The sequence below is a fragment of the Bubalus kerabau genome, chromosome 8, assembly GCF_029407905.1.
Source record: "Bubalus kerabau isolate K-KA32 ecotype Philippines breed swamp buffalo chromosome 8, PCC_UOA_SB_1v2, whole genome shotgun sequence".
NCBI lineage: Eukaryota > Metazoa > Chordata > Mammalia > Artiodactyla > Bovidae > Bubalus > Bubalus kerabau.
In genome coordinates, this window is record NC_073631.1 from 7,896,304 (window position 1) to 7,922,908 (window position 26,605).

The window sequence follows — 26,605 nt, forward strand, 5'->3', positions numbered from 1 at the left end:
TTCAGATAGAATTTTAAAAAGAGGTAATCAGGTATTTAGACAGAATTTTAAAAAAGAGGTATTGTCACATTGAGAAGACACCAGGGCAAGCTCAGATGGCCAGAGTGAAAGGGAGAGAAAATATTACAATATCCTCTTCCATAAGAGCAGCTTCAAAATCATCTTCCTCGTGAGGACAGGAATGAAGTTCCATGGCATCCGTGGCCAGTCTCACCATGTGTTAAGTTGAGCACACAGACTGTTTCGGACACGACAGCCTTCCATAGGTGAAAACAAACAGGGACTGGAATTCATAGGGAGAGCCTTTTCAGTTCAGTTTAGTTCAGTCGCTCAGTCGTGTCCGACTCTTTGCAACCCCATGAATTGCAGCACGCCAGGCCTCCCTGTCCATCACCAACTCCCAGAGTTCACTTAAACTCAAGTCCATTGAGTAGGTGATGCCATCCAGCCATCTCATCCTCTGTCGTCCCCTTCTCCTCCTGCCCCCAATCCCTCCCAGCATCAGAGTCTTTTCCAATGAGTCAACTCTTTGCATGAGGTGGCCAAAGTACTGGAGTTTCAGCTTTAGCATCATTCCCTCCAAAGAACACCCAGGACTTATCTCCTTCAGAATGGACTGGTTGGATCTCCTTGCAGTCCAAGGGACTCTCAGGAGTCTTCTCCAACACCACAGTTCAAAAGCAGTTCAAAACTGCTTTTGAAAACACAGTTCAAAAACTGAGCCCACAAGGAACCACCAGGAATCTTGCAGAGTCAAGAACAGTCACCGGTTATGAGCTAGCAAGAACACCTCAGCTCTACAACTACAGGAAATTGGACTTGAATTTTGTCAACAACCAAGTGAGCTGGGGAGAGGACCATGGCTCCAGAATGGAGGCAATGTGACTCACACCCGGATGCGTGCCCAATGAGACTCAGTGGAAGACCCAGCCACGCCAGCCTTGGCTTCTTGACCCATGGAAACTGGGAGGTGTATTTTAAGTCACTTTAGAAAAAAACAACAACAGAATTCACAATATTTTTGATCCTCTTGAGATTCTCTTTCCATAACAATCATAATCAACACTGATGGATATCTTGCATGGTACTTTGCAAAAACTTTTCAGTATTAATATATTCTAAAATACAATTGACTGCATGGCTTTGCACACCTGGTTTTGCTCTTTTTTCTGGTTCATGAACATGATTATCCTGGTTTTGAATTAGTGTGTCTTAGCTCTGTCTTTCCTTTTTAAAAAAAAATTAATTAATACTTTTTTGGGGGGCACACTGTGCAGCTTGTGGAAGCTTAGTTCCCCTACAAAGGATAGAATCTTTGGCCCTGGAGTGAAAAGCAGCAAGTCCTAAATGCTGGACCACCATGGAATTCCCAGTTTCTTCTTTCTACATTTTGCTGATCATTATTATGTGTTTGGAACATAATAGGCTGTGTCAGAGAGTGTACTTATTGGGTCAGTGTGGATGAATGTACTGTGTCCCTCCCCCATGAAAAAAAAGCATCAACACAGTGTGGCCCATGCACAAAATCCAGCATATAGTTGCTTTTGTAAAAAATAGGTTTATTGGAGCTAAACCTCCCTTTTTACATCTGATGCCTGTATCTGTGGTCCTCTCTCTCTCTCCATCTCTCCCCCTCCTTCCTTCCTTCTGTCTTACCTTCCTTTCTTCAGCTTTATTATCAGACTTGCCAAGGGGTTTTCTGTTTTATTGATCTTTTCAAAGAACATATTGACGACTTTCTCGATCACGTCTTCTGTGTGTTCACTCTTCTATTTCATTATTCTGTGTGTACTTGTGACTTTGTTTTACTTTGCTGTTGATTTCATTTCTTCCTGAGTTAAGTCATTCACTAACCTGCCTTCAGTCTTATACGCTGTCTGATTAACAAGGCTCTACACACTCTCCCATCCTCCTCAGCCCGGCCCTATCTCTTACTTTTTCATACTCACAGGGAATGTTTCATTGTTGCTTCCTTGCTTCTAATTGGTCTTGATACCACTTTATTCCCTCTTTTTTTTTAAATCAGAGGATAATTGATTTACAATGTTATGTTAGTTTCTGCTGTACAACAAAGCGAATCAGTCATATCTACACATGTATCCCCTCCCTCTTGGGCCTACCTCCCACTCCCTACCCCTACCCTTAGGTCATCACGGAGTATGGATCTGAGCTCTGTGTCATACAGCAGCCTTCCACTAGCTATCTGCTGTACACATAGCAGTGTATATATGCCAGTGCTACTCTCAATTTGTCCCACCCTCTCCTCTCTTCAGAAAACTAAGATCATGGCCTCTGGTCCCATCACTTCATGGCAAATAGATGGGGAAACAATGGAAACAGTGGGTGACTTTATTTTTTGGGGCTCCAGAATCACTGCAGATGGTGACTGCAGCCAGGAAATTAAAAGACGCTTACTCCTTGGAAGGAAAGTAATGACCAACCTAGACAGCATATTCAAAAGCAGAGACATTACTTTGCCAACAAAGGTCCATCTAGTCAAAGCTATGGTTTTTCAAGTAGTCATGAATGAATGTGAGAGTTGGACTATAAAGAAAGCTGAACGCCAAAGAATGGATGCTTTTGAATTGTGGTGTTGGAGAAGACTCTTGAGAGTCCCTTGGACTGCAAGGAGATCCAACGAGTCCATCCTAAAGGAGATCAGTCCTGGGTGTTCATTGGAAGGAACTGATGTTGAAGCTGAAACTCCAAAACTTTGGCCACCTGATGAAAAGAACTGACTCATTTGAAAAGATCCTGATGTTGGGAAAGATTGAAGGTGGGAGCAGAAGGGGACGACAGAGGATGAGATGGTTGGATGGCATCACCAACTCAATGGACAGGAGTTTGAGTAAACTCTGGGAGCTGGTGATGAACAGGGAGGCCTGGCGTGCTGCAGTCCATGGGGTTGCAAAGAGTCGGACGCAAATGAGCAACTGAACTGAACTGGACTCTTTTCCCTACCCTGTGTCCACAAGTTCATTCTCTAAGTCTGTGTCTCTATTCCTGCCTTACAAATAGGTCCATTAGTACTATTTTTCTAGATCCCATATATATGCATTAATATACAATATTTGTTTTTCTCTTTCTGACTTACTTTACTCTGTATGACAGGCTCGAGGTCCATCCACAACTCTACAAATGACCCTATTTCATTCCTTTCCAAGAATTTTCAGAACATTGCTCTTAAAAACTCCAAATAGGTAGATTTTTTTTGTTTTCCTTTTGTTTTTTTTAATTTCTAGTTTTATTGCAATCTTGTCAAAGAATGTGACTATTCTGATGTTTGCTTTGTGGAGTTTACTGAGTTTTTCATGGTGATTTAAATTTTTATAAATAGTCCATGGGTATATTCCTTCTCTGCTGTATTGTTTTAGAAATACATGTGATAAATAAATAGAGTATTTTATATTCTATATCTTCAGCTATTTTTTGAACTCATAGTTTTGGAGTTAGACTTCAGTGCAGTTGTATTAGGTGATTAAATTTTATACATTTGGTGGAGTGTTGATTTCATCAATAGAAAAGATCTTTCATTGTCCCATGAAATGCTTTTGATTGAATCCTAATTTTAATAGTCATATAACTCTTAAAACTTTATATGTTTGACATTTTCTCTAATATCTTTGCCCACTCCTATTTTCAACTTACTTAACAAGTGTAACTTAAGTTGCATATTTGTTTTATAAGAGAACATCATTAGAATATTTTCAAACCAAAGTTGTGAGTCTCACCTCTTGTTTCCTGCTTACTTCGAACATTTTTAACAAATCTATTTAAGACCATAGTTACACTGAGAATCCATCATAGCCAATCACTTCCTCTGCCCTCCAAGCAGCATAAGAGTCTCATGGAGCATTCCCTTTTCCTCCACCCTGGGCCAAACCGTCTTGTTGAGATTGTCTACAGTCTTGTTCACATTGTTCTATATTATGTCTCTTTTTCCTTGAGAACACTTTTTAAATAACTTTGTATCATGTTGTGAGTTGCTAAAATAACAAACCAATTAAGACTCTGGTTAATTGGAGCTGAAGCCATAGGGAAGCTCCCATGGTATCTAGAAGGATGGAGAGTGGGCTAGAACTTTTGCCGCTTTGAAATCCAGTTTCCTGACTGCTTCTTTATCTTCACATCGCTCCATCAATTGGCAAATTCCCATAAGGAGTACCAGACCCCTGTCCTAAAGACCACAGTCCAGCTGGCCGTCTAGAACCTTGGCATTTTGCCTGGGATTATGTCTTCAATAACTTCTTCCAGCAAGTGGTCACAGCAGGCAGTTCTCTTGAACCAAGCTATCTGAAATTCTTCCTGGCTCTCCTTACTCTTTAATTACATCCTAGCTGGGTTCAGATTTCATCATGTAGATGGTCAAGGTGAGTGGATAGAAATGTAGAGGAATAAGCAGGGATGTGGGCTTCCCAGGTGGCACTAGTGGTAAAAAACCCGCTTGCTAGTGTAGGAGACATAAGACACGCAGGTTCAATCCCTGGGTGGGGAAGATCCCTGAAGAAGGGAATGGCTACTCACTCCAGTAATCTTGCCTAGAGAATCCCATGAACAGAGAAGCCTGGGTGGGTTACTGTCCATGGGGTCACAAAGAGTCGGACACAACTGAAGTGACTTAGCGTGCATGCATGCACGCAAATAGGAATGCTGGAGGAAGTCGGGCGTGGGGAAGGGGAAGGGATGGGGGAAGTAGGCAAGTCCCCTAGGCCCCAGGAAGGAGCTGAAGTATCTGGTGGACTTTGTGCGGCTGTGCTCACCGCTCTGCCCCAGGAAAGGCCCTTCAGAACTTCTTCTGCTTCCTCTGTGAATTAGATGCTGGTGCAAGTGGGACTCATCCAGGGCCTCTCCCCACCCCTGGGAGGTCACACATCCCAACCTGGCGCTCTCCTTCTCTCCCTCTGCCTTGGGTATGACTCACTATCTGAAATGTCTCTGTGGCCTGTTTGTTCACCCTCTGCCTTCCTCCATGAGGACCAGGGATTTGTCTTGCCCACTGCTGCATTCCTGGTGTCTGACACAGAATACGTGCTCCAGTGCAGACAGGCCCACACCCTGACAACTCCTCCACCTGCCAATCATTTGGCTGAGTCTGCATCCACATCATCTCATTTAAACTCCATCCCATTCTGCTCGTCTCAAGGGGAAGTTACATCTTGTAAAGCCAGGGCTGTAGCTCGGTATCCCCACCACCAGCAGTATGGCACAGCAAAGCCTGTAGCCTCCATCTCTCTCCTTCACTGACAAAGAAGGCTCCAGTGCTCCAATCCGTGCCCCAGGGTCTGAGAAAAGGGGGAGAGAAGGGCTGTGAGATGGAGGCTCCCTCCTGTGGTACCCAGTGCACTTCCTGTGGTCTAAGACCATCCTGGCCCATGGTAGATATGGGAAGTGGGCTGAGGAGGATCCATGACTAGAGTAGATATTTGTAAGAACTTAGGACACCGTGTATGGGCTTCCCTGGTGGCTCAGATAGTAAAGAACCTGCCTGCAATGAGGGAGACCCGGGTTTGATCCCTGGGTTGGGAAGATCCCCTGGAGAAGGGAATGGCTACCCACTCCAGTATTCCTTCCTGGAGAATTCCATGGACAGAGGAGCCTAGTGGGCTATAGTCCATGGGATCGCAAAGAGTTGGACACCACTGAGCAACTAATACGTTCACATACTTCAGGACTCTGTAGAATGGAGCTGGGAGGCTCAGTCTGGTGTTTGTCTCCCTGCAGCTCGTTATTGAAGACAGGGAGCTTGGATTGCTTTGGTCCAAGCCTCCTCCCCAGACGCCTGAACTGGGGTTCACAGCTGCTGAACACGTGGCCACATTCTCAACTCTGAAGATAAAATAACACGAGAGCATTTTGTGCCTTTGCTATTTCAAAAACTGCAAATGCCCTGAAGGCTTCTCTCTGTCAAGAGCAGGAGCAAGCACCCCCTGAAATAGTAACTGATCTGGAGGCGTGCTGGCCATAAAATAACGGGGGGAAAGGGGCCAAAGGATCCAGAAATAAAGCAGCCTGGGGGAACATTGGAATCAGCAGGTTTTCCAATTACTAGCTTCCTTTGCACGCAGCCCAGCACGAGCTGCAGGAAGCAGACGGCTCCACACACCCTTCCACCTCCTTCACCCCGAGAAAGGTCCTTCCATCTGGGGTCTAAGCAAATGTTCCTGATCCTCCAGCTGCCCCCCCCCCATCTGCCTTGGGTTCCTCTGTGTGTCCACCTGCTCCTGACCCAGTTTACGCTCTAGGTGGGAAAAGAGATCACGGTCTCCCAGAGGCTAGAGTTGTGCCTGCTCCCTGTGTGAACAGCACCAGCAGAAGCAGAAATCACACAAGAGCAGAGGACAGAGACCTTGAACTTCCACTCCTCCTCAGCCACCCTGTGCCCTGGGACCAAACCCTGCAGCAGACCCAAATCCACGAGGGTGAATTCAGGGTGATTTTGTAAAACGTTTTCTTTAAAAATGGCAAGTTCATCAAGAATTATTAGGCCTGCTTCCTCTATAACAGTGTAATTTACATGCAACTGTTTGGAAACATTTTGGATAAACAGGCACATTTATGACACATCTGTAAGTGTTCCTAAGGATTTTCCTGGGTGTCCACCCATCCTCCACTGATCCTTGATCTCCACATGTCTCCATCTACAGCAGCAGTCCCTAGGCCCTCCCAGGACAGACACTCCCACACAGACTTTCTCCTCCAAGTTTTCTAAACAAGGTTCCCCTTGGCCCTCACCACCTCCAGGGTCAAGACACACCCATGATGCTCCCCAGCTGTTAGGACCGGCTGACACGCCCCCACACAGAGTTGAATTTCATTTCTGCGGTCTGGGCAACAGCTGGTCTGCAGGACTCTGGGGCAGACAGCCGGGGAAACTTGAAAATAGCTGTACATGAGCACTGATGTCTTGAAAAGTCAGTTCTTGTGACGTGGATGAAGGAGTATTCAAAGTGATGGGAGAGAATTTCCTAGCATCCTGGGAAGGACCTGGGAAGAACCTAGCCAACCCCAGTGCGGCAGGGGGTCTTCAAAGCCCTGGGCTTTGGGCAGACCCAGGAAAAGTGGAATTTCAAATCATGGGGTTTTGCTATATACAGACTCATTTTTTGTAAATCTTCAGAGTGGTGGTTTTGTTTTTTTTTTTTAATTAAATCTTCCTTATCCCCTAAAACAACTATTTTGTATTTTATTTAATTTTTTTAATTTAAATGTATTTATTTTAATTGGAGGCTAATTACTTTACAATATTGTATTGGTTTTGCCATACATCAACATGAATCCACCATGGGTGTACACGTGTTCCTCATTCTGAACCCCCCTCCCACCTCCCTCCCCATACCATCCTTCTGGGTCATCCCAGTGCACCAGCCCCAAGCATCCTGTATCCTGCAATGAACCTGGACTGGCGACTAGTTTCTTAAATGATATTATACATGTTTCAATGCCATTCTCCCAAATCATCCCACCCTCTCCCTCTCCCACAGAGTCCAAAAAGTGTTCTTTACATCTGTGTCTCTTTTGCTATCTCGCATAGAGAGTTATCGTTACCATCTTTCTAAATTCCATATATATGCGTTAGTATACTGTATTGGTGTTTTTCTTTCTGGCTTACTTCACTCTGTATAATAGGCTCCAGTTTCATCCACCTCATTAGAACTGATTCACATGTATTCTTTTTAATGGCTGAGTAATACTGCATTGTGTATATGTACCACAGCTTTCTTATCCATTCATCTGCTGATGGACATCTAGGTTGCTTCCATGTCCTGGCTATAATAAACAGTGCTGTGATGAACATTGGGGTACACATGTCTCTTTCAATTCTGGTTTCCTCAGTGTGTTTGCCCAGCAGTGGGATTTCTGGGTCATAAGGCAGTTCTATTTCCAGTTTTTTAAGGAATCTCCACACTGTTCTCCATAGTGGCTGTACTAGTTTGCTTTCGCACCAACAGTGTAAGAGAGTTCCCTTTTCTCCACATCCTCTCCAGCATTTATTGCTTGTAGACCTTTGGATCGCAGCCATTCTGACTGGTGCGAAATGGTACCTCACTGTGGTTTTGATTTGCATTTCCCTGATAATGAGTGATGAGCATTTTTTCATGTGTTTGTTAGCCATCTGTATGTCTTCTTTGGAGAAATGTCTGTTTAGTTCTTTGGCCCATTTTTTGATTGGGTCGTTCATTTTTCTGGAATTGAGCTGCAGGAGTTGCTTGTATATTTTTGAGATTAATTGTTTGTCAGCCGCTTCATTTGTTATTATTTTCTTGCATTTGAAGGCTATCTTTTCACCTTGCTTATAGTTTCTTTTGTTGTGTAGAAGCTTTTAATTTAATTAGGTCCCATTTGTTTATTTTTGCTTTTATTTCCAATACTCTGGGAGGTGGGTCATAGAGGATCCTGCTGTGATATGTCGGAGAGTGTTTTGCCTATGTTCTCCTCTAGGAGTTTTATAGTTTCTGGTCTTATGTTGAGATCTTTAATCCATTTTGAGTTTATTTTTCTGTATGGTGTTACAGAGTGTTCTAGTTTCATTCTTTTACAAGTGGTTGACCAGTTTTCCCAGCACCACTTGTTAAAGAGATTGTCTTTAATCCATTGTATATTCTTGCCTCCTTTGTCAAAGATAAGGTGTCCATAGGTGCGTGGGTTTATCTCTGGGCTTTCCATTTTGTTCCATTGATCTATATTTCTGTCTTTGTGCCAGTACCATACTGTCTTGATGACTGTGGCTTTGTAGTACAGCCTGAAGTCAGGTAGGTTGATTCCTCCAGTTCCATTCTTCTTTCTCAAGATCGCTTTGGCTATTCGAGGTTTTTTGTATTTCCATACAAATTGTGAAATTATTTGTTCTAGCTCTGTGAAGAATACCGTTGGTAGCTTGATAGGGATTGCAATGAATCTATAGATTGCTTTGGGTAGTATACTCATTTTCACTATATTGATTCTTCCGATCCATGAACATGGTATATTTCTCCATCTATTAGTGTCATCTTTGATTTCTTTCACCAGTGTTTTATAGTTTTCTATATATAGGTCTTTAGTTTCTTTAGGTAGATATATTCCTAAGTATTTTATTCTTTTCATTGGAATGGTGAATGGAATTGTTTCCCTAATTTCTCTTTCTATTTTCTCATTATTAGTATTTAGGAATGCAAGGGATTTCTGTGTGTTGATTTTATATCCTGCAACTTTACTATATTCATTGATTAGCTCTAGTAATTTTCTGGTGGAGTCTATAGGGTTTTCTATGTAGAGGATCATGTCATCTGCAAACAGTGAGAGTTTTACTTCTTCTTTTCCAATTTGGATTCCTTTTATTTCTTTTTCTGCTCTGATTGTTGTGGCCAAAACTTCCAAAACTATGTTGAATAGTAATGGGGAAAGTAGGCACCCTTGTCTTGTTCCTGACTTTAGGGGAAATGCTTTCAATTTTTCACCATTGAGGATAATGTTTGCTGTGGGTTTGTCATATATAGCTTTTATTATATTGAGGTATGTTCCTTCTATTCCTTGTTTCTGGAGAGTTTTTATCATAAATGGATGTTGACTTTTGTCATAGGCTCTCTGCATCTATTGAGATAATCATATGGCTTTTATTTTTCAATTTGTTAATGTGGTGTATTACATTGATTGATTTGTGGATATTGAAGAATCCTTGCATCCCTGGGATAAAGCCCACTTGGTCATGGTGTATGATCTTTTTAATATGTTGTTGGATTCTGATTGCTAGAATTTTGTTAAGGATTTTTGCATACTTTGTATTTTAAAAAGTACAAACTTGATGGTAAACTTTTTTCTCCTCATTCCCAGTGACACGTACCACCTATGGGAAACAAACTCATTTCTCAGCCCCTCATACTCATTTTTTTTTCCTTTTATACCTTCTAAAATGGGGTGGATAATCATTTCTTTAAAAATGAGAGGAAAAAAAATCAAGATAACATGTCTTGGAAAGGGAATTTCAATTAAATCCCAACATTTAGAAGAAAACTGCTTATGGTGACTCTTAGATGCAATGTGTTTTGCTTTTTTGTTTTTAACTCAAGTTATCACCCTAATAAAAAAAGATGTTAACAAAATTACTGATCTTATTTGTAATCAAACAATCACTTGCACTGTGTTGTTAGAAACAACAAAGAGTGATATAAAGCAAAGTGATAAGTGCATAGAACAACAAACTATCTGAAACCAGGGCTTAGTCTGGGTTTTCTTCAGGCAGGACTTAACTCCCTCCCTCCCCAGGGATGAACTATCCCTCATCATCCCTTGAACAGGTTCTCCCTACATTTCATAGACCCCAACCTTGGGCCATAAACTTCTCCCACCCCAACCCAGTAAACATCATTTTGATGCCAGTTGTTCTAGACTTGGGATTTTGTCAAGTCAACTTTACCACATTTAGACCTCGGGGGTCCTGTGATACCTGTGCAGGGATTTGGGACCTCAGCACATTTATATTCTCCTGGAGCCTCTTTCCTCTCCTCTGGAAAGACTCTCCAAATCTTTGGTTCACCACTCATATAGGAGACATGCTTTTATTATATGTCTTAAGGATTCCATACACCTGTAAGAATACCTTAAGAGTGACTAACTCATTTATACATGAGTAAGAATTAGTTACTTATCTACCCCATGCCCGAGGCCAGGGGCAGCGGCCAGGAGGAGCAACCCGACGTCCAAGGACCGGTGGCTGTGGGGGTGCAGGAGGGCCTAGAGGAGCTATTCCACGTTCAAGGTCAGGAGAGGTGGTGGTGAGGAGATACCTCTTGTCCAAGGAGCAGCAGCTGCGCTTTGCTGGAGCAGCCGTGAAGAGATACCTCACGTCCAAGGTAAGAGAAACCCAAGTAAGACGGTAGGTGTTGCAAGAGTGCATCAGAGGGCAGACACACTGAAACCATACTCTTAGAAAACTAGTAAATCTAATCATACTAGGACCACAGCCATGTCTAACTCAATGAAACTAAGCCATGCCCGTGGGGCCACCCAAGATGGGTGGGTCATGGTGGAGAGGTCTGACAGAATGTGGTCCACTGGAGAAGGGAATGGCAAACCACTTCAGTATTCTTACCTTGAGAACCCCATGAATAGTACGAAAAGGCAAAATGATAGGATACTGAAAGAGGAACTCCCCAGGTCAGTAGGTGCCCGATATGCTACTGGAGATCAGTGGAGAAATAACTCCAGAAAGAATGAAGGGATGGAGCCAAAGCAAAAACAATACCCAGCTGTGGATGTGACTAGTGATAGAAGCAAGGTCTGATGGTGTAAAGAGCAATATTGTATAGGAACCTGGAATATCAAGTCCATGAATCAAGGCAAATTGGAAGTGGTCAAACAAGAGATGGCAAGTGTGAACATCAACATTTTAGGAATCAGCAAACTAAAATAGACTGGAATGGGTGAATTTAACTCAGATCACCATTATATCTACTACTGCAGGCAGGAATCCCACAGAAGAAATGGAGTAGCCATCATGGTCAACAAAAGAGTCCAAAATGCAGTACTTGGATGCAATCTCAAAAACGACAGAATGATCTCTGTTTGTTTCCAAGGCAAACCATTCAATATCACAGTAATCCAAATCTATGCCCCAACCAGTAATGCTGAAGAAGCTGAAGTTGAATGGTTCTATGAAGACCTACAAGACCTTTTAGAACTAACACCCAAAAAAGATGTCCTTTTCATTATAGGGGACTGGAATGCAAAAGTAGGAAGTCAAGAAACACCTGGAGTAACAGGCAAATTTGGCCTTGGAATATGGAATGAAGCAGGGCAAAGACTAATAGAGTTTTGACAAGAAAATGCACTGGTCATAGCAAACACCCTCTTCCAACAACACAAGAGAAGACTCTACACATGGACATCACCAAATGGTCAACACTGAAATCAGATTAGTTATATTCTTTGCAGCCAAACATGGAGAAGCTCTATGCAGTCAGCAAAAACAAGACCAGGAGCTGACTGTGGCTCAGATCATGAACTCTTATTGCCAAATTCAGACTTAAATTGAAGAAAGCAGGGAAAACCACTAGACCATTCAGGTATGGACCTAAATCAAATCCTTTATGATTATACAGTGGAAGTGAGAAATAGATTTAAGGGCATAGATCTGATAGATAGAGTGCCTGATATATAGAGAACCTATGGACTGAGGTTCATGACATTGTACAGCAGACAGGGACCAAGAGCATCCCCATGGAAAAGAAATGCAAAAAAGCAAAATGGCTGTCTGGGGAGACCTTACACATAGCTGTGAAAAGAAGAGAAGTGAAAAGCAAAGGAGAAAAGGAAAGATATAAGCATCTGAATGCAGAGTTCCAAAGAATAGCAAGAAGAGATCAGAAAGCCTTCCTCAGCGATCAATGCAAAGAAATAGAGGAAAACAACAGAATGGGAAAGACTAGAGATCTCTTCAAGAAAATTAGAGATACCAAGGGAATATTTCATGCAAAGATGGGCTCGATAAAGGACAGAAATGGTATGGACCTAACAGAAGCAGAAGATATTAAGAAGAGGTGGCAAGAATGCACAGAAGAACTGTACAGAAAAGATATTCACGACCCAGATAATCACTATGGTGTGATCACTCACCTAGAGCCAGACATACTGGAATGTGAAGTCAAGTGTGCCTTAGAAAACATCACTATGAACAAATCTAGTGGAGGTGATGAAATTCCAGTTGAGCTATTTCAAATCCTGAAAGATGATGCTATGAAAGTGCTGCACTCAATATGCCAGCAAATTTGGAAAGCTCAGCAGTGGCCACAGGACTGGAAAAGGTCAGTGTTCATTCCAATCCCAAAGAAAGGCAATGCCAATGAATGCTCAAACTACCGCACAATTGCACTCATCTCACATGCTAGTAAAGTAATGCTCAAAATTCTCCAAGCCAGGCTTCAGCAATATGTGAACCGTGAACTTTCTGATGTTCAAGCTGGTTTTAGAAAAGGCAGAGGAACCAGAGATCAAATTGCCAACATCAGCTGGATCATGGAAAAAGCAAGAGAGTTCCAGAAAAACATCTATTTCTGCTTTATTGACTATGCCAAAGCCTTTGACTGTGTGGATCACAATATACTGTGGAAAATTCTGAAAGAGATGGGAAAAGCAGACCACCTGATCTGCCTCTTGAGAAATTTGTATGCAGGTCAGGAAGCAAGTTAGAACTGGACATGGAACAACAAACTGGTTCCAAATAGGAAAACGAGTACATCAAGGCTGTATATTGTCACCCTGCTTATTTAATTATATGCAGAGTACATCATGAGAAACGCTGGGCTGGAAGAAACACAAGCTGGAATCAAGATTGCCAGGAGAAATATCAATAACCTCAGATATGCAGATGACACCACCCTTATGGCAGAAAGTGAAGAGGAACTAAAAAGCCTCTTGATGAAAGTGAAAGTGGAGAGTGAAAAAGCTGGCTTAAAGCTCGACATTCAGAAAACGAAGATCATGGCATCCAGTCCCATCACTTCATGGGAAATAGATGGGGAAGAGGTGGAAACAATGTCAGACTTTATTTTTGGGGGCTCCAAAATCACTGTAGATGGTGACTGCAGCCATGAAATTAAAAGATGCTTACTCCTTGGAAGGAAAGTTATGACCAACCTAGATAGCATATTCAAAAGCAGAGACATTAATTTGCCAACAAAGGTCCGTCTAGTCAAGGCTATGGTTTTTCCTGTGGTCATATATGGATGTGAGAATTGGACTGTGAAGAAGGCTGAGCGCCGAAGAATTGATGCTTTTGAACTGTGGTGTTGGAGAAGACTCTTGAGAGTCCCTTGGGCTTCAGGGAGATCCAAACAGTCCATTCTGAAGGAGATCAGCCCTGAGATTTCTTTGGAAGGAATGATGCTAAAGCTGAAACTCCAGTACTTTGGCCACCTCACACGAAGAGTTGACTCATTGTAAAAGACTCTGATCCTGGGAGGGATTGGGGGCATGAGGAGAAGGGGACAACAGAGGATGAGATGGCTGGATGGCATCACTGACTCGATGGACATGAGTCTGAGTGAACTCCGGGAGTTGGTGATGGACAGGGAGGCCTGGCCTGCTGCAATTCATAGGGTCGCAAAAAGTCGGACACAACTGAGCGACTGTACTGAACTGAAGAATTAGTTGACCCGTGCCTGCTGCTATTCATGGGGTCACAAAGAGTCGGACAGGACTGAGCAACTGAACTAAGCTGAGCTATTCCTAATATCTGATCCTGATTTTAGGAGACCACTGAATGAGTAAGTAGATGTTTGCAGTGTGAGAGAAAAAAGCATAGTGACATTTAAGAGACAAAGAGAACATTGAGGGACATTGCTAGAATCACAGAATAAACTTTTTTCTTTGCAAATTGGAGGGGGAGAAATAAAAGTGAAAGAGAATGAATATGCTAATTTTATTACCCTTGGTTTTATTTAAATCACTGACCCCCAAGATGGCTATTGCCAAGTTGCAAACATTTTGAAGTCATGGAGTGATGGCACAAGTAGGCCACGTTTGTCCCATTGAAACCAAGCAAGACTTTTGGGGGCTCCTAGACACAAAAGCCTTTCTGTGTATCCCATTTCTTGATTACAGGAATAGGCTTCATTCAACCCCCATGACTTCCTTGGGTCTTCCTTGGTTGTCCAGTGGTTAAGGCTCCACTTTCCAATGCAAGGGGCATAGGTTCTATCCCTGGTCAGGGAACTAAGATCCCACCTGTCATGTGGTGTGGCCAAACACACACACACAAAGAAAAATGGGCAGGTTCAAACTGTTGCTAATCAAGGAAGGGAAGGGATACAGAGACAAGGGAGCAACGGTCAAATGGCATTTTGGAGCAGAGTCTTGATTCCCTATCAAGGGATACACATAATACCTTTGAGCTGTTTTGCAGAGGCTGAAAGCCCCACCAGATGGGGAAGTTAATTGTATGCTGCCCACAAGCATGCAGACCCCTAGCCAATTAGAACCAGAAGGTTGATGATTCTGACTCCCACTTAACTCATCACCAACCAATCAGAAGAATGTCCACAAGCTGATCACACCACGTTTGAACCATTACTATAAAACTTCTCACTATCCCCTCCAGGTCAGGACACACAGTTTTGAGGGCATCAGCCTGATGGCATCCTTTGCCTGGCAAAGCACTAAAGCTACTCTTTTCTACTTCATGCAAAACTGTCTCTGTTTCTGAGATTTAATGAGGTGTTGGTGCCCAGAGGATGGTTCTGGCATCACCATTGGGACATGCAGACCCTATGAAGGGCAGACTTGACCCTCCCCTGCGGCTTAGGGTTGGGTGCCCTTGTCGGCACTGTGTCAGCCTCTTACCATGTTTGATTCTGTCATTCTCTCATGAGTCCCTTCTCCCCACCACCCAGGACTGTGTTTGATATCAAAGTCTAAGGATTGAGGAATTGATTGTGAGGTGGGCAGGATGAAGGTGGTGGGAAGGAGAGCAGAAGTGGGAAAGAGAAAACAGAAGGAAGCACATCCTCTAAGTATGCTAGTCACCTCAGAATCTCAGCTTTTAAAAACCACAACCTTGGGGGTTTTAATTATGTCCAGTTGAATATGCATCTTTAGCATCCTTCATTATTTATAATAATTTAAAAAATCCCTCAAAACCAAACTGCACCCTGAAATCCTATAATTTGTACTTGCATCTATTTCCAAAGTGGATTTATATTAACAATCATTCCCAAATCATGGCCCAAGCCATGTTGTGAATCTTAAGGTGAATGTAATTGAATGACTGCATTCTCAAAATTCATCTTCGAAGCATCAGGTTGAATGTGACACTTTTGGCAGCTGTTAGAGACAAGACCCATCCAATCAGATATTTCTGTCAAATCATGATAATCCTCCCCCGTAATTAGGAAGGAGATGAGATAAGCCTGAATAATTCAGGTTACTGAGCATGTACAGAAGGATGAACATGCCGTCAAATAGAGAAGCCATGTGTAGCTGGGAAATACCTAAATATACCTGTGCTGTTTAACACATGGGGAAAGGCTATACATTCAAATACTTCTCGTATTTAAAAATGGTTGAGAGAAGTCTGTCCAGGCTAAAGTGCAGGAGACCCCAGGGCAGGTTCCAGTAACAGCAGTAACAAATCACACTGCTCTAAGACTCTTACATTATATAATATTATTCAAAGGCTGACTGTGATAGGATATATATTTGGTTTAGATGTGATAAGCTATAAATTAGGTTTAACATTTGAAAACAAACATTTTAATTTACTACATGTATATTGTTAAATCTAGAGATGTGTTTCTCAATCTTTAGCATAAACCAGAATTATGTGAAGCTTGTAGTGCAGTAGGTCCAGGGCATGCCCCCCAAATCTGTGTTTCCAACGAATCATGAATGTTTGATTTCATTAATAAAAATCAAGATCTATCTATGTTATTTACAATTTTAAATTCAGATACACAGATATATTAAAAGTGAAAAGGATGAAAAAAGATATACTTTGCATACCTTGTTCATGAGGAAGATGAAGTAACCATATTTATATTCAACAAGGTAGATTTTAGAACTAGGAATAATATGAGAAACCAAGCAATGACATTATATAGAAATAAGGGACAAATTTATTAAGGCATAAAAAATTTAAATATATGTGTGCCTGACAACAGAGGTTCAAAATACATAAAGCAAAAATAATAATAATAAGAAAAGTAAGATGAGAAGTAGGCATATCCACAGTCAAAATAGGAGATTTTAAATACATATTCTCAGTAATCAATATAAAAAGCAAACCCAAAATCAATCGTGCAGAGTAATTCTTTATACTTGATCCATTTGACATACACGAAGCACTCAAGTCTCAAACTGCAAAGTACATATTCTCTTCAAATATTCATAGAATGTTACATAACAAACTATAATCCAAGCCTTAGGGAACTAAAGTCATACAGGATAGATTGTCTGACCACAGTTAAATTAAGATAAAATCAAAACCCTTAAAAAGAACCAGAAAAATCTCCAAACATTTCACAATTAAGCATCACACGTCTTTATAACTCAAGGATCAAAGAACTCAAAATGAAAATTAGGATATATTGAACTAGATAGTAAAAAAGATATAATGTATTACAATTTCTGGGATATTGTAATGCAATTTTAAAAGGGAATCAATAATCTTAAAAGCCTGAAAAAAAAGGAGGGGGTTAAACAGAAGTCAGACTAAAAATCAATGATCTAACATCACTCTCTCAAGATGCTAGAAAGAAAAGACGAAATTAAACACCAAGATCTTGCTTACACCACATGAGGACACAGTGAAAAGATAGCCATATGAACCAGGAAACTCCCATAAACCGAATATGCTGGCACGTTGACCTTGGACCTCCCAGCATCAAGAACTATGAGAAATGTTCCTCTTGTTTCTCAGCCACCCAGTCTGTGGTATTCTACTATAGCACACAATGATTTAAGACAAAGACTAATGTAATTGATATCCTTAGCAAAGACTGGTCAAGAAAAATTAAAGTACAAATTATTAACATTTCTATCTAAAAGAGACACTGAAATAAAGATTCTACAGGCATTAAAATAATAGGAAGTAACATACACAACTATCTTTATAAACTTTTCCGGAGACTAGAAAAAGAGTGCTCATTTTCTGAGTCTAGGATAATCTTGATAACAAATCCAGAAAAGGACATGGCAAAAACGGTCAATCCTTTTTATGACCAAAGAAACAAAATACCAAAACTTCCGATACATCAAAAAGATCAGGAGAGAACAAGATGATGGAGGAGTAGGTGGACGTGGAGTACATCTGTCTCCACGGATTCATCAGGAATACACCTTCAGACACAGAAGTGCATTCAGAACACCAGCTGAGAGCAGACAGGATGACCTAACCAGCGGAAAAGAGCGTATAGAACCACGCAAAACTCAGTAGGATGAAGGAACTCGGTGCGGGAGGGGGGGGATCAGGAGTGTTAGCAGCACTGGCCCTGCCCTCAGCGGGTGAGGGAACTGAAGCAGGGGTCCAATCCCCACATGGGGGCAACTGTTTGAGTCGGAGGATAAACATTTAAGGCTGAGAGTGAAACAGCTGAACTGTGGCAGCCTAAATGGAGTGAGAATCACACAGTCCTTGCTGCAGCCATACACACCCCGGACAGGGACGTGGGTCTTCTGGAAGCGGCAGCGGCTGGGAGCTGGAGTTCAGGGATTGCGGAACAATTCCAGGGCAAGGGCTGCTGTTGACTGCGTAGAGATGGATTGAGGGGATGTGAGGGAGAAGATTGTGGTGGGAAACGCCCGTGGAGGAAAGCCAGGCAGCCATGGGAGCAAGGCGATACTGCTGAGTCACACATAGGGGCTAGAGCCTCTCTCTCTCCACACGCTAGCATCGGCAGCTGAACAGTAGAGGGGCTGGCCCATCAAATGCCTGACGCACTGAACTACAGAAGGACCCCACCCAGGGTGCCCCTGTAAGTGCCTGATGTGTCGATCTAAAGAGAAGGACCCCAGCCAGGGGGCCCCTCTATGTGCCTGATGTGCTGAACAACAGAGAAGGACCTCAGGCAAGGGAGCCCTTTAAGGACTTGAGTGGGCATGTGGAGCCACGGAGAAAGACTGGTCAAAGAGGCCTTCTGATCGCCAGCTACAAGAGGCTTGAAAAAAGACTCTGAAAGAACCATAACTCCTGCTGACCAGGCAGTCTGTATCCCTGAACAAGTGGCGCTGCCAGGTCCCCACAAGCCAAGCAGCTGTACCACGCTTAACTCGCACTGGGACAGAGCTGCCACAGGCAAAAAAAGAAAGTCTTGTGTTTATATGCTCAGGGTCGCTTTGGTCCTGTCTGACTCTTTGCGACCCTGTAGACTGTGGCCTGCCAGGCTTCTCTGTCAGAGAGGGAGTTCTCCAGGCAAGAATACTGGAGCCTATTGGCCAAGACTGCTTGCCATACCCTTCTAGAGCACTATATTTCCTGCTGCCTGAGCCACCAACTCCCCTGAGTACCTGGTGCTGCCAGAACCACTGCAACCCACGCAGCTGCACCAGCTCCACACCTGGCCCTCACTGGGGCAGACGCAAGTCCTCCAGGGCAGCCTCAGGAGCAAACCCCAGTGGACGACCTGTATGTAGAGGTGGAAATAAAACCACAATTGAAACCCAGGGGCAGTGTGGCTAAGGAAGAAGACCCAAAACCTTCCCACCAGCTGTACAAGCTGCAGATTAAATCCACACGATCAACGAAGCAGACTCTGTGTCTATGGAATATATAAAAGGCCATTGAAAACTCCCATAAAAGGAAACACACTAGTTCTGATAGCTGTGGACATTGGAGGCAAGAACACACAGGAGTAGGACCAGATTAGAATCTGAGCTGCCCCCACAGCAGGTCCAGAGATCAGCACAGTGTTGGAGGGCATCCTAGGGATGCAAGGTGGACTGTGACTCCCAGCGTGGGAAAGGACTCTGACAGCAGTGACTAAAGAAAAACATTTATTATTCTCATTCTTTGACTTGTTCTGTAGATTCTTTTGGATTCTTTTTTTCCCCCCTCCACCCCAGCCCCTCTGTAGTTGTCGATTTTATTGGCACTAAGATATCCAATTAAGCTTTGAGCTTTTTTTCCCCCCTCAGTCACTTTTTTGATTGTTGTCATAAATTTCTGTCTCTACTTTGGGCTTTTGCAGTTCTGTGGAGTTTTCCTCTTTTTTTCTTTCCTCTTTTTAAAATTTTATTCTTTTAAGCCTATTATTATCTTTTCTACATTTATTCCTTTGTTTGCTTTTCCTACTGTTCTTTTCCCCTTGCAGTTAATCTTTAAGGTATATAAATCTTCTTTATCTACCCCTGTTTAACTTTGCATTTCTATTCTTTCTTTTCTTTCTCTCCTTTCCTCTCAACATATTTGTTAGTTTTATTTTCATTGTTTTATTCCCCAATTAGAACCTTGCTTTAGTTGTGTTTTCCAGTTTGTGCTTTAATTAGCTTTGTACTGGTAGATAGAATTTTTGGTTTCCTTTGTTCACTGGGTCAATCTATTGTACTTAATTTTTGTTGGACTGTTTTGATTTTGCTTATGGGTTTATATGTATATGTATATATTCAGTAACACTTTCTACTGGTGTTATAAACATCTGCCTCTACATTGGGCTTTTGCAGTTCTGTGGAGTTTACCTTTTTTTTCCCCCCTTTTTTCTTTCTTCTTTCATCTTTTCCTCTTTTCTCTTTTTTATAATTTTAATTTTTAAGTTTTTTAAACCTGTTATACTTTTCTACATTTATTCCTTCATTTGCCTTTTCTACTGTTCTTTTCCCCTTGTAGTTAATCTTTAATGTATATAAATCTTCATCATCTACCTCTATTTAACTGCATATCTACGCTTTGGTTCTTTTCTTTCTTTCCTTTCCTCTCAACATATTTGTTAGTTTTGTTTTCATTGCTTTATTCCCCACTTGGCACCTTGCTTTAGTTTTGTTTTCCAGTTTGTGGTTTATTTAGTTTTGTTATTAACTGGTAGATATAATTTTTTATTTCCTTTGTTTGCTGGGTCAATCTACTGTACTTTATTTTTGTTGGACTGTTTTGATTTTGCTTATGGGTGTATATGTATATATGTATATTCCATTATTTTAATTATTATTTGCCTGATTTTGTAACTGCCATTTGTCTGGGATTCATCTTTGGCTTTTCATTTTTGGATATTTGTTTTAATTTCACTTAATGCCATAACAAATCACTTGTGGAATCTTCCTTCCTGACCAGAGATCAAACCCTGAGCCTTTGGAGTGGGAGCACTGACTCCAAGACCCTAGACTACCAGAGAACTAACCCTAGGGAGTATCAAATAGTGAGAACTCACACAAAGGAAACCACTTGAATAGAAGACCCAGCATCACCCAACCACCAGTAGCACCTATGCAGGACACCTCATCTAAACAACAAACAAAACAAAAATACAAACCCAATCATCAGCAGACAGAAGTACCCCCTTACTCACCCATGCCCATCAGAGGAAAAACAAACAAACACCAAAAACTCAGCACAAATCTCACCCTATACGAAGCACACACAAACCATTGGACCAACCTTGGAGGGCAGAAACCAAAAGGAGGAAAGAATTCAACTTTCTCTGAAGCCTGGGAAAAGGAGACCTCAAACACAATAACTTAAAAAAAAATGAGAAGGCAGAGAAATACTGCACAAATGAAGGAACATGAAGAGGAAATAGGAAAATTACCTGGAAAAGAATTCAGAATAATGGTAGTAAAGATCAGATACCTTGAAGACAAACTGGAGAAAATGCAAGAATCAATTAACAAAGACCTTGAAGAATTAATTGATAAGTATACAGACACAAACAACACAATTACTGAAATTAAAAATACTCTAGAAAGAATCAGTAGCAGAATATCTGAAGCAGAACAACCAAACAGTGAGCTGGAAGATAAAATGGTGGAAATAACTTCTGAAGAGCAGAATAAAGTAAAAAGAATGAAAAGAACTGAGGATAGTCTCAGAGACCTCTGGGACCATATCAAACACACCAACATTTGAATTATAGAGGTCCCAGAAGAAGAAGAGAAAAAGAAAGGGTATGAGAAAATTTTTGACAAGATTATAGTTGAAAATTTCCTCAACATGGAAAAGTAAATAGTCAGTCAAGTCCAAGAGGTGCAAACAGTCCCATACAGGATAAACCCAAGGAGAAACATACCAAGACACATACTAATCAAACTAACAAAGATGAAACACAAGGAAAGAATATTAAAAACAGCAAGGGAAAAGCAAAAAGTAACATACAAGGGAAACCCCATAGACTTAACAGCTGATCTTTCAGCAGAAAGATCTTCCAGGAGATCCCCAGTGGGCTGCCATTTCCTTCTCCAGGGGATCTTCCCAACCCAGGGATTGAACCCAGGTCTCCCTCATTGCAGACAGGCGCTTTACCATCTGAGCCACAAGGGAAGCCCATATTTAAAGTACTGAAAGGGAAATTCTACAACCAAGATTACTGTAGCCAACAAGGATCTCATTCAAAATTGATGGAGAAATAAAAAGTTTTTCAGACAAGCAAAAGTTAAGAGAATTCAGTACCACCAAACCAGCTTTACAACAAATGTTAAATGGACTTATAGAGTCAAGAAATGCAAGAGAAGAAAAAGATCTAAAAAATCAACCCCAAACAATTAGAAAATGGAATATATCTATATATATATATACATATACATACATACATACACACACACACATATATATATGCTATGCTAAGTCACTTCAGTCATGTCCGACTTTGTGTGACCCCATAGACAGCAGCCACCAGGCTCCCCCGTCCCTGGGATTCTCCAGGCAAGAACACTGGAGTGGGTTGCCATTTCCTTCTCCAATGCATGAAAGTGAAAAGTGAAAGCGAAGTCGCTCAGTCGTGTCTGACTCTTAGCGACCCCATGGACTGCAGCCTACCAGGCTCCTCCACCCATGGGATTTTCCAGGCAAAAGTACTGGAGTGGGGGTGCCATTGCCTTCTCCGATATATATATATATATATATATATATATATATAATTACTTTAAATGTATTAAATGCTCCAACCAAAAGACACAGCCTGGCTGAATGGATAGAAAACAAGACATGCTGTCTACAAGAAACCCACTTCAGACCTAAAGACACATATAGACTGAAAGTGACAGGATGGAAAAATATATTCCATGCAAATGGGAAGCAAAAGAAAGCTGGAGTAGCAATCCTCACATCAGACAAAATAGACATTAAAATAAAGAAGATTACAAGAGATAGGAAAGGATACAACATAATGGTCAAGGGACCCATCCAAGAGGAAGACATAACAATTGTAAATATCTATGCATCCAACATAGGATCACCTCAATCCACAAGACATACACTAACGGACATAAAAGGAGAAACTGATAGTAACACAATAATAGTAGGAGACTTTAACATCCCACTCACACCAATGGACAAATCATCAAAACAGAAAATTAATAAGGAAACACAAGTCTTAAATGATACATTAGATGAGATGGAACTCATTGATAACTTTAGGACATTCCATCCAAATGCAGAGGAATACCCCTTCTTCTCAAGTGCACATGGAACATTCTCCAGGATAGACCACATCTTGGGTCACAAATCAAGCCTCAGTAAATTTAAGAAAATTAAAATTGTATCAGGCATCTTCTCTGACCACAATGCTATGAGACCAGATATCAATTACAAGAAAAACAAACTGTAAGCAACAGAAACACATGGAGATTAAACAACACATTTCTAAATAACCAACAGGTTAATGAAGAAATCAAAAGGGAAATAAAAAATTTTCTAGAAACAAATGACAATGAAAACATGACAACTCAAAACTTATGGGATGTAGCAAAAGCAGTCCTAAAAGGGAAGTTTATAGCAATACAATCCTACCCCAAGAAACAATAAAAACATTGAATAGACAGCCTAACTTTACACCTAAAACAACTGGGAAAAGAAGAACAAAAACACCCCCAAAATTAGTAGAAGGAAAGAAATCACAAGGAATCAAGCATAAAGAAATGAAAAAGAAATGAAAGAAACAATAGTAAAGATTAATAAAACTAAAAGCTGGTTCCTTGAGAAGATAAACAAGATTGACAAACCCTTAGCCAGACTCACCAAGAAAAAAAGAGAGACAAATCAAATCAACAAAATTAGAAATGAAAAAGTAGAGTTTACAACAGACAATAAAGAAATATAGAGGATTATAAGAAACTATTATGAACAACTATGTGGGAATAAAATAGATAACCTAGAAGAAATGGATAGATTCTTAGAAACGTTCAATCTTCCATGACCAAACCAGGAAGAAATAGAAATTATTAGAAACCCAATTACAAGCACTGAAATTGAAGCTTTGATCAAAAATCTCCCCCCAGCCCTCAAAAAAAAAGCCCAGGACCATATGGCTTCACAGGAGAATTCTATCAAACATTTAGAGAGGAGCTAATGCCTATCCTTCTAAAACTCTTTCAAAAAATTGCAGAGGAAGGAACACTTCCAAACTCATACTACCAGGCCACCATCACCCTGATACCCAAACCAGACAAAGATAACACAAAAAAAGAAAACTACAGGCCAATATCACTGATGAACATAGATGCAAAAATCCTCAACAAAATGTTAGCAAACGGAATTCAGCAACACATCATAAAGCTCATACACCTTGATCAAGTTGTGTTTATTCCAGGGATACAAGGTTTTTCAATATATGCAAATCAATCAATGTGATATACCATATCAACAAATTGAAAGATAAAAACCATATGATCATCTCAATAGATGCAGAGAAAGCCTTTGATAAAATTCAGTACCTATTTATGATTAAAACTCTTCAAAAAATGTGCATAGATGGAACCTACCTCAACATAGTAAAGGCCATATATGATAAGCCTACAGCAAACATTATTCTCAGTGGTGAAAAGCTGAAAGCATTCCCCCTGAGATCAGGAACAAGACAAGAGTGTTCATTGAGCCGCTGTTATTCAGCATAGCTCTGGAAGTCCTAGCTACAGCAATCAGAGAAGACAAAGAAATAAAAGGAACCCAAATCAGAAAAGAAGAAGTAAAGCTCTCACTGTTTGCAGATGTCATGATACTGTACATAGAAAACCCTAAAGATAGTATCAGAAAATTAGTAGAGGTAATCAGTGAATTTAGCAAAGTTGCAGGATACAAAATCAATACACAGAAATCACTTTCATTTCTATATACTAACAATGAAAAATCAGAAAGAGAAATTAAGGAATCAATCCCATTCACCACTTCAACAAAAGGAATTAAATATCTAGGAATAAACTACCTAAGGAGATGAAAGAACTGTACACAGGAAAGTATAAGACACTAATGAAAGAAATCAAAGATGACACAAACAGATGGAGAGATATTCCATGTTCCTGGGTAGGAAGAATCAGTATTGTGAAAATGACTATACTACCAAATGCAACCTACAAATTTAATGTGATCCCTATCAAATTGCCAATGACATTTTTCACAGAACTAGAACAAAAGATTTCACAATTCATATGGACACACAAAAGACCCTGAATAGTCAAAGCAGTGTTCAGAAAGAAGAATGGAGCTGGAAGAATCAACCTTCTTGACTTAAGATTATACTACAAAGCTACAGTTATCAAGACAGCATGGTACTGGCACAAAAACAGAAATAAAGAACAATGGAACAAGATAGGATGCCCAGAAATAAACCCCTGCACCTATGGGTACCTTATTTTTGACAAAGGAAGCAAAAATATACAATGGGGTAAAGATAGCCTCTTCAATAAATAGTGCCAGGAAAACTGGACAGCTACATGTAAAACAACGAAATTAGAACACTTCCTAACACCATACACAAAGATAAACTCAAAACGGATCAAAGACCTAAATGTAAGACCAGGAGCTATAAAACTCTTACAGGAAAACCTAGGCAGAACCCTCGATGACATAAATCAAAGCAAGATCCTCTATGACCCACCTCCTAGAGTAATGGAAGTAAAAATGAAAGTAAACAAGTGGGACCTGATTAAACTTACAAGCTTTTGCACAGCAAAGGAAACTATAAGCAAGGTGAAAAAAGACAACCCTCAGAATGGGAGAAAATAATAGCAAATGAAACAACTGACAAAGGATTAATTTCCAAAATATACAAGCACCTCATATAACTCAATGCCAGAAAAACAAACAACCCAATCAAAAAGTGTAAAAAAACCTAATCAGACATTTCTCCAAAGAAGACATAGAGATGGCTAACAAACACATGAAAAGATGCTCAATATCGCTCATTATTAGAGAAATGCAAATCAAGACTACAATGAGACATCACCTCACACAGGTCAGAATGGCCATCATCAAAAAGTCTACAAACAATAAATGCTGGAGAAGGTATGGAGAAAAGGGAATGCTCTTGCATTTTTGGTGGGAATGTAAATTGATACAACAACTATGGAAGACGGTATGGAGACTCCTTAAAAAACTAGGAATAAAACCACCATATGACCCAGCAATCCCACTCCTAGGCATATACCCTGAGGAAACCAAAATTTAAAGAGACACATGCATCCCATTGTTCATTGCAGCACTATTTACAATAGCTAGAACATGGAAGCCACCTAGATGTCCATTGACAGATGAAAATGGATAAAGAAGTCGTGGTCCATATACACAATGGAATATTACTCACCCATAAAAAGAAATGCATTTGAGTCAGTTCTAATGAGGTGGATGAACCTAGAACCCGTGCCCCCCAAAAAGAAAAAAGATCATGAATAAGTTTCTAGGACTGAAACTTTGGTTTCACATTTGAAGAGTCAACATTTTAATTTACCACATTAATAGGACAGAGAAAAGAAATCATATAAGCATTACAACTAACAGTAAACAAAACTATTATCTGCTATTTAATACTTATTAATAATTTTAAAAAATCAGTAAACTAAGAATAGAAAAAACTTCCTAAATCTCATAAGTAGCACTTAACAAAAAATTAGTATTTTTGGTAGAGAGAGATTAATTTTAAGGAATTGACTCACAAAACCATGAGGTTTGCAAGCCTGAAATCTGCAGAGCTGGTCAGAAGGATAGAGACACAGGGGAAAACTG

The 26,605-nt window shown here is 40.8% G+C and overlaps 1 long non-coding RNA gene across 1 annotated transcript; it reads right to left on the reverse strand.

The window, feature by feature from the left end:
- LOC129658834 (uncharacterized) lies at positions 1–26,605 on the reverse strand. Its single transcript, XR_008717523.1, has 3 exons — positions 26,536–26,605; positions 26,187–26,233; positions 1–283 (listed from the first exon to the last, which is right to left on the reverse strand). It is a non-coding gene; the product is annotated as an uncharacterized LOC129658834 (long non-coding RNA).